The 9,737-nt window shown below is 38.0% G+C and overlaps 1 long non-coding RNA gene across 2 annotated transcripts; it reads left to right on the forward strand.

Annotated features, from left to right (window-relative positions):
• The first annotated feature begins 2,644 nt into the window (after positions 1-2,644).
• Positions 2,645-7,437, forward strand: LOC106988942 (uncharacterized). Of its 2 annotated transcripts, XR_001432428.3 has the most exons (4): positions 2,645-3,966; positions 4,074-4,576; positions 5,900-6,030; positions 7,225-7,437. It is a non-coding gene; the product is annotated as an uncharacterized LOC106988942 (long non-coding RNA). The 2 variants fall into 2 exon arrangements; XR_003413939.2 differs by having other exon boundaries at positions 2,655-4,576.
• The last annotated feature ends 2,300 nt before the right edge of the window (positions 7,438-9,737 follow it).

Genomic DNA, 9,737 nt, shown 5'->3' on the forward strand with positions numbered 1-9,737 from the left:
ATAAAGTACTCGTGCCTATGGACATATGACTCAAAGCTTAGGTGAAACCCCATGTCTGAAAGCTTTGTTTAGTGTTTGCTTAAAAATTGTAGTTCTTAGGTGTTGAATCAATATATCATACACCTGAAACCAATATTACACTCTATGTTAACTGTAATTTAAATAAAAACTTTAAAAAAGGCTGTGGTTCCTGAAATGTAAATGTGATTGATTGGTTTAGAAAACTAAGAGGTTGAAGAGAGGTTGGGGTAGGAGATAAATGGGAGAAACCAGTGACTTTATATTAAAGTTAATTTTGTCTTGTTACACAGTGGCTTTGCTCTTCAACCAGGCTGAACTTGACTGATTCCCCTCTACTGTAGAGATCAGATAGTTCTTCATTATGCAAGTTCAAGAAGAGTGGTTTGTTGTAACCTTATGTCAGGCATTGTCTATATATGTTTGAATCTTCGTATGTTATAAAGATGAGATATTGATATATGGATATATGGATATATATTCTAAAAATATTGTTCTATTATTTTCAAATATTTTATGAAGTAAAGTTGTGAAGTCGTCCAGTGGTATCCACAAGAGAAGATAGTTTTTATTATTGAAAAGTTACTTTTCAAGTTTTGCTTTCTTTTTTCGACCAAATGTAAGATATGGGGAGAGAAGAGGATTGTATTTTCAAACTGTCACTTAGATACTAGTTTGGGAATTGCTGATTTTGTAAAATAAAAAGAAAAAGTTTGGTTAAATAGTCACATGCTCTGCTTTAGAACATGTTGGAGCCTTAACCTGGGGATTTGAAAAATAATTTTACTAAGGGAAACAAAAGCAAAAATGAACTATTGGGACTTCATCAAGATAAAAATCTTCTGCACAGCAAAGGCAATAATCAACTAAACTAAAAGGCAACCTAAGGAATTGGAGAATATATTTGCAAATGACATATCAGATAAAGACTTAGTATCTATAAATCAAAACTGTGATGAGATACCACCTCACACCTGGCAGAATGGCTAAAATTAACAACTTCAGAAAATAACATATATTGACAAGGGTGTGGAGAAAGGGGAACGATCTTACACTGTTGGTGAGAATGCAAACCGGTGTAGCTACTCTAGAAAAACAGTATGGATGTTCCTTAAAAAGTTAAAAATAGTACTACCCTCTGATCCATCGATTGCATTACTAGGTATTTATGCAAAAGACACAAAAATACTGATTCAAAGGGGCAGATGCATCCTGATGTTTATAGCAGCACTATAAACAATAGCCAAATTATGGAAAGAGCCAGAATGTCCATTGACTGATGAATGGATAAAGAAGATGTGATGTATATTTAATGGAATATTACTCAGCCATCAAAAAGAATGAAATCTTGCCACTTGCATTGATATGGGTGGAGCTAGAGAGTGTTATGCCTAGTGAAATAAGTCAGTGAGAGAAAGACATATACCATATGATTTCACTCATATGTGGAAATTAAGAAACAAAACAAATGAACCTAGGGGACGAGAACAAAAAATGAGAGGCAAGCAAACCATCGGAGTCTCTTAACTATAGAGAACGAACTGAAGGGTTGATGGAGTGGAGGTGGGTGGGGGATGGGCTAAATGGATGACGGGCATTAAGGAGGGCATTTGTTGTGGTAAGCACTGGGTGTTGTATGTAAGTGATGAATCACTAAGTTCTACTCCTGAAACCAGTTATTACCCTATATGTTAACTCACTAGAATTTAAATAAAAATTTGAAACAAACAATAAAAATTAAAATAAAATTTTATTACTAGTTAAAAAAGTAAGAAAAAATAATTTTACCAGTCTTACCTTGGGACCCTCATTAATTTTCCTTCTCACTACACAATGAGAATTGTTATACCTATGCTCTCTCTCCCTCTTTCTAAGAGAAAGAGAAGGGAAGAGAGAGAGGGAGAGAGAGAACCTTAAGCAGGCTCCATGCTCAGTGTGAGCCTGATGCAGGGCTTGATCTCATGAGCTATGAGAGCTACAGTAAATGTTTGGAGCAGTGGGTAAGATATTTTGGGGTTATTAAAATATTCAAACTCTCATGATGTAGTTTCTAAGAATTGAACTGAAGAATATAGTGAAGGAAAGAAAACTAACAGGGAATATAAACATCATAATGTTTCTCATATTAAAAAATATTTTTCACTCAAATCACTTGAAATTTAGAATATTGTCATGACATGAAGAAATGAAGCCTCTAAAATTTCACATATGCTACTTAAAATCTACACAAATATCACCTTTTTAGGATAAAGACAGGAGGAGATAAAAAAGAGAATGGCTTGTGAATATGATAGGATTTTAATAAAATCTTTTAACTTTTTCTATATAGTAGTGTTGGTACAATAGTATAGTAGTGTTTGCAAAAGTAAGTTCTTGTATTACTATAATTATGTAAATGAAAAAAATCGTGTCACTCATTTCATTTTGGTGACTGGGAAAGTTATATTAGTGAGGGGTTGTTCCCTGAAGTGACAGGTTTAGGATATTTCTGACCAGCAGGATTGGTTTTCCTTAAGCTCAAAAATTCATGCATGTCCAAATACAGATGTAGTTAAGCATGTGATTAAGAGTGAGCAAGTGAAAGCATTTCCTTTAAGAAATTGCTCTTTCAGAGGCAGTTGGTTTTTGTAAACTTAATCTGGGATGGCAGAACCCTGAGGAGTAACTGATGAGGTAAAGAAAGCTCCAGAACCCTTAGCAATATTCCACCCCCATCTGCCATCTAGAGTAAAGGATGATTGGAAATGGGGGCCCCCATGATGTCTTAGAGGATTGGAAGAGAACTGTGGTCATCCACATATCTGAGCACCATGAACAGACTAGCTACAGGATCAGTGCACCCTGCCGTAAAAAGCCAGCTGCAATGAAACACTTTTGAATGGAGAAGCATCTGGAGGTTGAAGATATCAGAGAAGCTTCCCGCTGGTCTGGAAATCAGTACTGGAGCATCCTTTTTTGGGCAGAGATAGGGGTGGATTGAGATATGCTTTCAATGAGGAGGAAGAGAGTATGGAAGGAAGACTAAATCACTTAAGTGGAGAAGGGCTAAAGTTATTGGTTTTCCTTTCAGAGGAGATCAGTTATGCCTGAGGAAACAGAACCTACAAATAACCAAAGCACTCCTTGGTAGGGGCCTTACGCCCACCACCATTTTTGCAAGGTAACTTTGCCGTGCATTCACTATCTACCTGAGTGATGGCTGCTGTCTTCTATGTTGGTTTATTTTCTGTCTCACCTTTGCTCATCTGTGATGATCTGGAAAGTGGACAGTAGCATGAGAAATCACCTAATCTTAAGAAAGAGGAAAATGCAACCCATTAAATTATTGCCTAAAGTGAGATTAGAATTTCTTGACTTTTAAAAGACTGGGCTGGAGCAAACCTAGATATCAAGAAAAATTCTCTTCAGTAAGAGCCGATATGATAAAACCTGAAATTATGTATCATGGGGAATAAGTTGTAGGTAGGTTGGTGGTTGGTAGACATAAGGTATACATTTTATTCTAGTTTTGGATCTTATCAAGATCATGAGGCTATTTTCTCAAGGGGGGATAACATGTCCTACCTAACAAGTCTCTCTATTAGATGGGGAATGTGATGGAGTAAGGGGAATGGCAAAAGAAAGACATTGATTTGGAAGGGGAGGGGCACTTGCTTGCTGGGCGCAGAGAGGACTGAGTAGTTAACTGTCAGTGGCAAAAATAACTGCCATCCTGGGAGGTGAAAGTGTGGGGAGGGGGACAGAATGGAGCACACATCAGAGCTCCGTGGGCAAAAGCTGCTCTCATGAGGAAGCCACACTGTTTCTGACCCAATCTAAAGAGTGGCCTGGTGAACAAGGCGCTCTGTGCTTTTTGGTTCCTACCAGTGATGGCTGGGAATAAAGAAGGTTAGAACAAAAGAAAACATCTCGCTTCCCTGCCAATTCCAGGCTTTCACCAAAGCTGAGGTCTGCATTTGCAAGTCTCTAGCACTGTGCCTGAGAATTTCTAACTATTCAATACCTGTGTGTGTGTGAAAACGTAAAATTTTGTTCTCCATTTTTTTTCTTCTCAGTTAACCTGGCTATAAGATGATTCCTGTGCTATAGCTGCTGGAGGTAGCCTGATCAAAAAACACCGCAATTGTGGAGATGATTGATTCTTCTTTTTATCACCTGTAATACCCCTATCTTTCCTCCATGTAACCATTAAAGGGAGCAGTTGTGTACAAAATGTATTATACACAGGTCCCACGCAGAGGAGTTAGAGGGAGGATTTAATACACAAGAAAAGAGGTTCCTGGTGTCCTGAGGGGCAGTTCCCTCCCTGCTGGCTACTTGAGTGGGCTAATCTTCAGCCCCCAAATGAGGCCTATATGGAAAAGGATGACATCGAGCAAAGGGCATAGGTGGAAACTCCCTCCCTACAACACATCATCTGCTACTCTCAGCTCAAAGGTTTAAAGAGAGCAAGAAGATTTACTTCAGATGGTCCGTGTCCCTGTCACCATCCCCATCTCCATTTCTGACAGGAGTGTACAGGGAGGTGAAAAGAAGGTGGCTGTCATTGGGAAACAAGGTAAGGGCTTGAGGATTAAGACGACAGCTTTGAACTGGGCTCAGCAAGCTCACTGCTTCCAATAGAGGTCCTGCCATGTCTTCAGTGGCCAAGTAAAACTCTCAGCTTGCTGTTCTCTGGTTTCCTAGGATACTGGAGTTTTCTTGTGAATTACTGAGGATAATGCAATTTAACCTAAGGAAGAAACATTTGTAGGAACTTATCAAGGTTATCGTGAAGCTGGGTTTTGCTATTTCCCGTTCTTTACTAGGACCATGTGTGCAAAAGGGACTTGCTGTTAAGCAGAAGATATTAAGAAAAGTGGTGGAGAGAGAAAGATACTAGAATGCTTGACAAAGAGAATCAGAAGGCCTGTAGATTACATGGGGGCAGGGGATAAGAAAATATAGCTATGATTTCAAGTGGGACTCTGGATAGATAAATTCTTCAGATAAAAATCTGGGTATCAGAAAGCATGCTGGGGTAAACACAGGGTGAAATGTCACTCAAGAATTAAATGTAGAGCATCCCCTTGCTTCCCAAACCATCTTTCAACATGGCCACTTCTTATACATACAATGGCTATGGGGCTTGGGGAAAGTCACTCTAGTTGCTGGTTAGGTTAAATTCTGAAAAATATTCCACCAAAAACAAAAAAGTAGCATGAAGATCAAACATAAAGAGTAAAATAAAATAGAAGAACTTGTTACATAGTGTATACAATCTCACCACTTTTGTAGTCATTATACTTTAGAAGCTGAGGATGTCTGAAATTTAACCTAAGAATTTCTTTTAAGTGTGTATCAGCTGAGGATTTTCCCCATTTGTTCTCTGGGTCCTGTCTTGAGAGAACCATTTCTACTCTCACTGTTCCAGGGGCACCTGGACAGAAGTAAATAATAAGGGAACAGATAGTAATTTAACAAGGAATTAGAACAGTGATGTTCAGGTACAGACTAGGAATCACTCTGTCTCTAACGGAACAGCAAAAATGACAGAAACCACTAAGATAACGAATGATCAAACAGGAGAAAGAAGGTTCAGAGGACAAAGAAAAGAGAAAGGAAGGGGTGGGAGTTCTAGGAAAGAGGAGCATAGCCCCCTCCAGAGGAGAGGTAGGGTTCTAAGGACAGAGCTGAGCTGCCACAGGCTGAAACAGAGGGTGACTGTCAGGCCTTCACGACCTCCTGACGGAAGGGTACTGGGTCTGGTGTGCTGAGCTGAGTCAGGTTGGCCTTTGCTATCACCTGGATAGGAGAAAAGAAAGACAGCAAGCACTGTGTCCAAATGGCATTCCTATAGATGAGAAAATCAAAGTAAAAGACATGTTTTCTTTCTCCTCAGATAATACATACATAGGAAATTAAATGGTAGTGAATGAATAATGCTAAAGGCTAGAAAAAGTTGTAGAGAAGCAAAGAGAGGCTGAGAGCTGAGCCACCGCAGAGGAGATGCCCATCATTGCTGGATAATTTGTAAGTCCCTCCTAAGTGGGAAATCTAAGCCTATCTAGAAATCTGATTTCAGCCCCTGATTAGAATGCTTATCTCAGCTCAGAGATGTTCCTGGAAAAGTAATGAGGCACTGGCTTCCATACAGATTTTTATATCCAGGAAGAAAATAAAATTAATGGCGTACAGAAACGTATAACGACTCGACAATTATTTCTGAGAATATTTAGTCTCAATATTTCTTAAGATCTCAGAATTAAGTCAGGTATCCTGGAAATTTCAACTGTCATTGAGTGGGGAGTTATCTTGTTTTAAAACCTGCTACCCATGTGGAACTCAGGTGTATATGGAAATACATGTAATTGATTGCTTAATCTTAACATTTTTGTCCCAGCTCTCACAGTTCAAGTGTTGTGAGAAACAGTTATTGATTGTAGAAGCCAAAGGACTGGACAGTGTCTTCTCTTTCTAGGAGTACTTGACTCTGCAGCGATCTTGAACCCCCTTGAAAGAAAAGGACTTCTCAATTTTCTTGTGCCTCTTGCCAAGAATCTCTGAGGATTTCTGAGATTGATCACTTAGATGTTTGCCTGCTTTATGCGTGCTTTCCATGTTTACATCCTTAAAGTAATTGAGGCTTAGAGACCAGAATGTGCCTGGGCCTCAAGAGCATGGAAAAGGCAGCCTTGAGTTACAGACTGGCAGAGACTGGCAAAGAACCGAAGGCTCCCCTACCTTGTGGTGTCCCACTGCATTTGCCCCCAAAGATGAGATTGCCTTTGCTATCAAAAGAAGCAGAAGGGGCTTAGATTTGATATTTCCAATTCGTGTCTTCGGTTGTCTGGAACCAGGAAGAAAGATGTGTAGTCCCTTCCTTGGGAACAAGGCCATAACGTCCCTAGATGGGAAGAGGGCGACCAAGATGCCTCGGGGTGGGAAGGTCACGGAGCATCCCCCAGCATAATGAGGCTCAGGACTTGAGGTTGTAAACAGGACGTCTTTGAAACAGGTAACTGAGACAGTTGGAAAAGGGGAAAATTTACCTATCTCTAACGATAGAAATTGTCTGTTACTGGCTTCTGCAGGAACCAAAACTCTTACATGTTACGGATACCTGAGTACTGGTCACAGTAAGAAAGGATCAGATTTGTTAGAGTTCTGCTATTAACCAACCTGCTCTAAAACTGGTTTTCTTAGTAAAATGTTTTATCTTTGCAGATTTTGGAAACAGGGCCGAGAATGGGAATCTGATTTTCTGGCAAAAAACCCTAATCTATAATAAGAGGCTATGTTACCTTAGCCCAACAGAGGTCTATATCCTGAAATCATAAAGGTTCAGAAGACCAGAATACAAGCCCAGTGTTCAGGTCAAGAGAACAAGATCCTTGGAATCAGACACACTGGAATAAAAATTGAAATTCTTTCACTTATTATTAGATCTTATATGATTTTCTTGCTTTCCTATACCTCACTGTTCTCATTTGCAAAACAGGGATAATGATAGATACAAGTACTTGTAACTGTAAAATGTATCACATATGTACCTAAAATACTTCACTCAGTGTACTGCATAGAGTACATTTTCTTTTTTTTTTATTAATTTTTTTTTTATTTTTGAGAGACAGAGCACAAGTGTGGGAGGGGCAGAAAGAGAGTGAGACACAGAACCCAAAGCAGGCTCCAAGCTCCAAGCTCCAAGCTGTCAGCATAGCCCCCCGCAGGGTTTGAACCTACAAATCGTGATATCATGACCTGAGCTGAAGTCAGACACTTAACTGACTGAGCCACCCAGGCGCCCCCATACAGTACATTTTCTAAACTGTAGCTATTTTATTAGTAGTCCTAAAATGCTCTTCAGAGTATTATTTCCAGAAATGGTTATTATATGTCATAATTCTTTGATAACATAAGATGAGATTTTAGGTGGCAAACGGGAATGGTGAGAGATATGGGAACAATCTCTCAGGTGGAACCTGACTGAAGAATCTGGTAATGGTGGGACTTGAGGAAATAGATTCAAGTCTGAAGGCTCTTTGTATGATTGCAGAATCCTATTTTGGAGGATACGTACAGGAACAGAGGAACTTACAAGTAGTCAAATTTTAGTATCCTGTAAAGGAATTCAACAGCATTTGTGATGTGGATGAGCATAATCATTAACATTTTAATTTAGATATGCACTTTACAAATTATAAATAAAATCAGGATGCTCGTAGTTTATGCACGTACTTCTAATTCACTGAATATAACATAGATAATATTAAGGGAATTCACTATTATTCATATGAATGACTTTAATGCCTGTATAATATACATACTGTTTAGTGCCGTCTATATACAGTCACCCTCCTAGAACAACACAATCATGGTCCCTGTTCTCAAAGAGCTTACATTCTGTTGTAGAAGACTGACTATACAATTAGTTAAGAAGTAGTCTTTGTTATTAAGGAAATAAAAATCTGTTTGGTCATCAGTGGCCCTTTTTCTTACTCAAGTGTATGCTGACTTCCCATCCTCCCTTTGTCCTATTATTTCCTTCATAATCTACTCTGACAAACAATTGATACATTACTCTCTTTTTTGGTAACTTCTAAATATCCCAAGCAAAAAGTTGATCTTGTGTGTGTGTATATATATATGCATATATGTTAAACATTGCATATATGCATATATGAATTAGAAAACAAGTATATATGTATATATAGTTATACATAACATTAAACATATATATGAAACTATATACAACTCACTTGCTGTGTGGGTGTGCGTATCTAGGTTGGTTGAAGACATAAGAGATTTTCCTTAGATTTAACTTCCCATTCTAAGAGCTTAACTGTTTTATTCACAATAATAGTTTTTTATTGTTGAATGAAAGCTTTGCGATTCATTATAAATGATCAAATAAAATACAATAATATTCTGATGTGATAGTATGTAAGTTTTACCTATCTCTACACTTTTAAAAGATTTTGTGAAGCCAGCTAAAAAAATAAAGCCAGCTAAAAAAAATGGTTAGAAAAAAATATATTTTAAAGCAAGAGAGAATATCTCTTATGAACTTAGTAGAGAGCAGAATGCTGTGTCCACTGCCCAAGGACTTCTTCAAATTTGTTATCTACCTATAAGGTCACACAAAACCAGTTTTAAAAAATCTTGATCTGATATATGCCTATAAAGAAGAAAGGATGACAGTCCTCAGCAGTCACAGCAATAACTTAATTTACTTAAGAGAGAGAGATAAATGACAGGTGGAAAAAATTTCTGTCAAGCTGGGGAGACCTTGAGATAAAAGTGAAACTTTTTTTTTTTTGGAATCAAAGGTCAGATCCTTAGTACTTTTAAGAAGCCCTCCTTGATGGTTTCTTTTCATTTCTAGGTGTCAAAATGAAATTGGGTGACTCTGGAATTTCCTCTCAGTTTTAATGAAATCAGAATCTCAAATAGAGGAGGCAGAAAGACCAAGAAGTTTGAAAACTGCTAAGCATTAGGTTCAAATTATGGATAATTTTAAAATAAGTTAAATACCTTTGTCTTTACTTTGACGACCTATTGTCGATATTGGGAAATTTCTACAGTCCTTGAACGTATACTAGATTTGGTTAAACTATGTGAAATTATTACAGCATGTTTATTCACTCTAAGCTTGTCATTGGCTATTATGTGTCATTGTGTACCATTCTGGGTCTTAATATTTTAGTGGAATGGAGTAATCATTCAAATCTCAAAAATAA

Source organism: Acinonyx jubatus, chromosome D4 (genome assembly GCF_027475565.1).
Source record: "Acinonyx jubatus isolate Ajub_Pintada_27869175 chromosome D4, VMU_Ajub_asm_v1.0, whole genome shotgun sequence".
Classification (NCBI taxonomy): Eukaryota; Metazoa; Chordata; class Mammalia; order Carnivora; family Felidae; genus Acinonyx; species Acinonyx jubatus.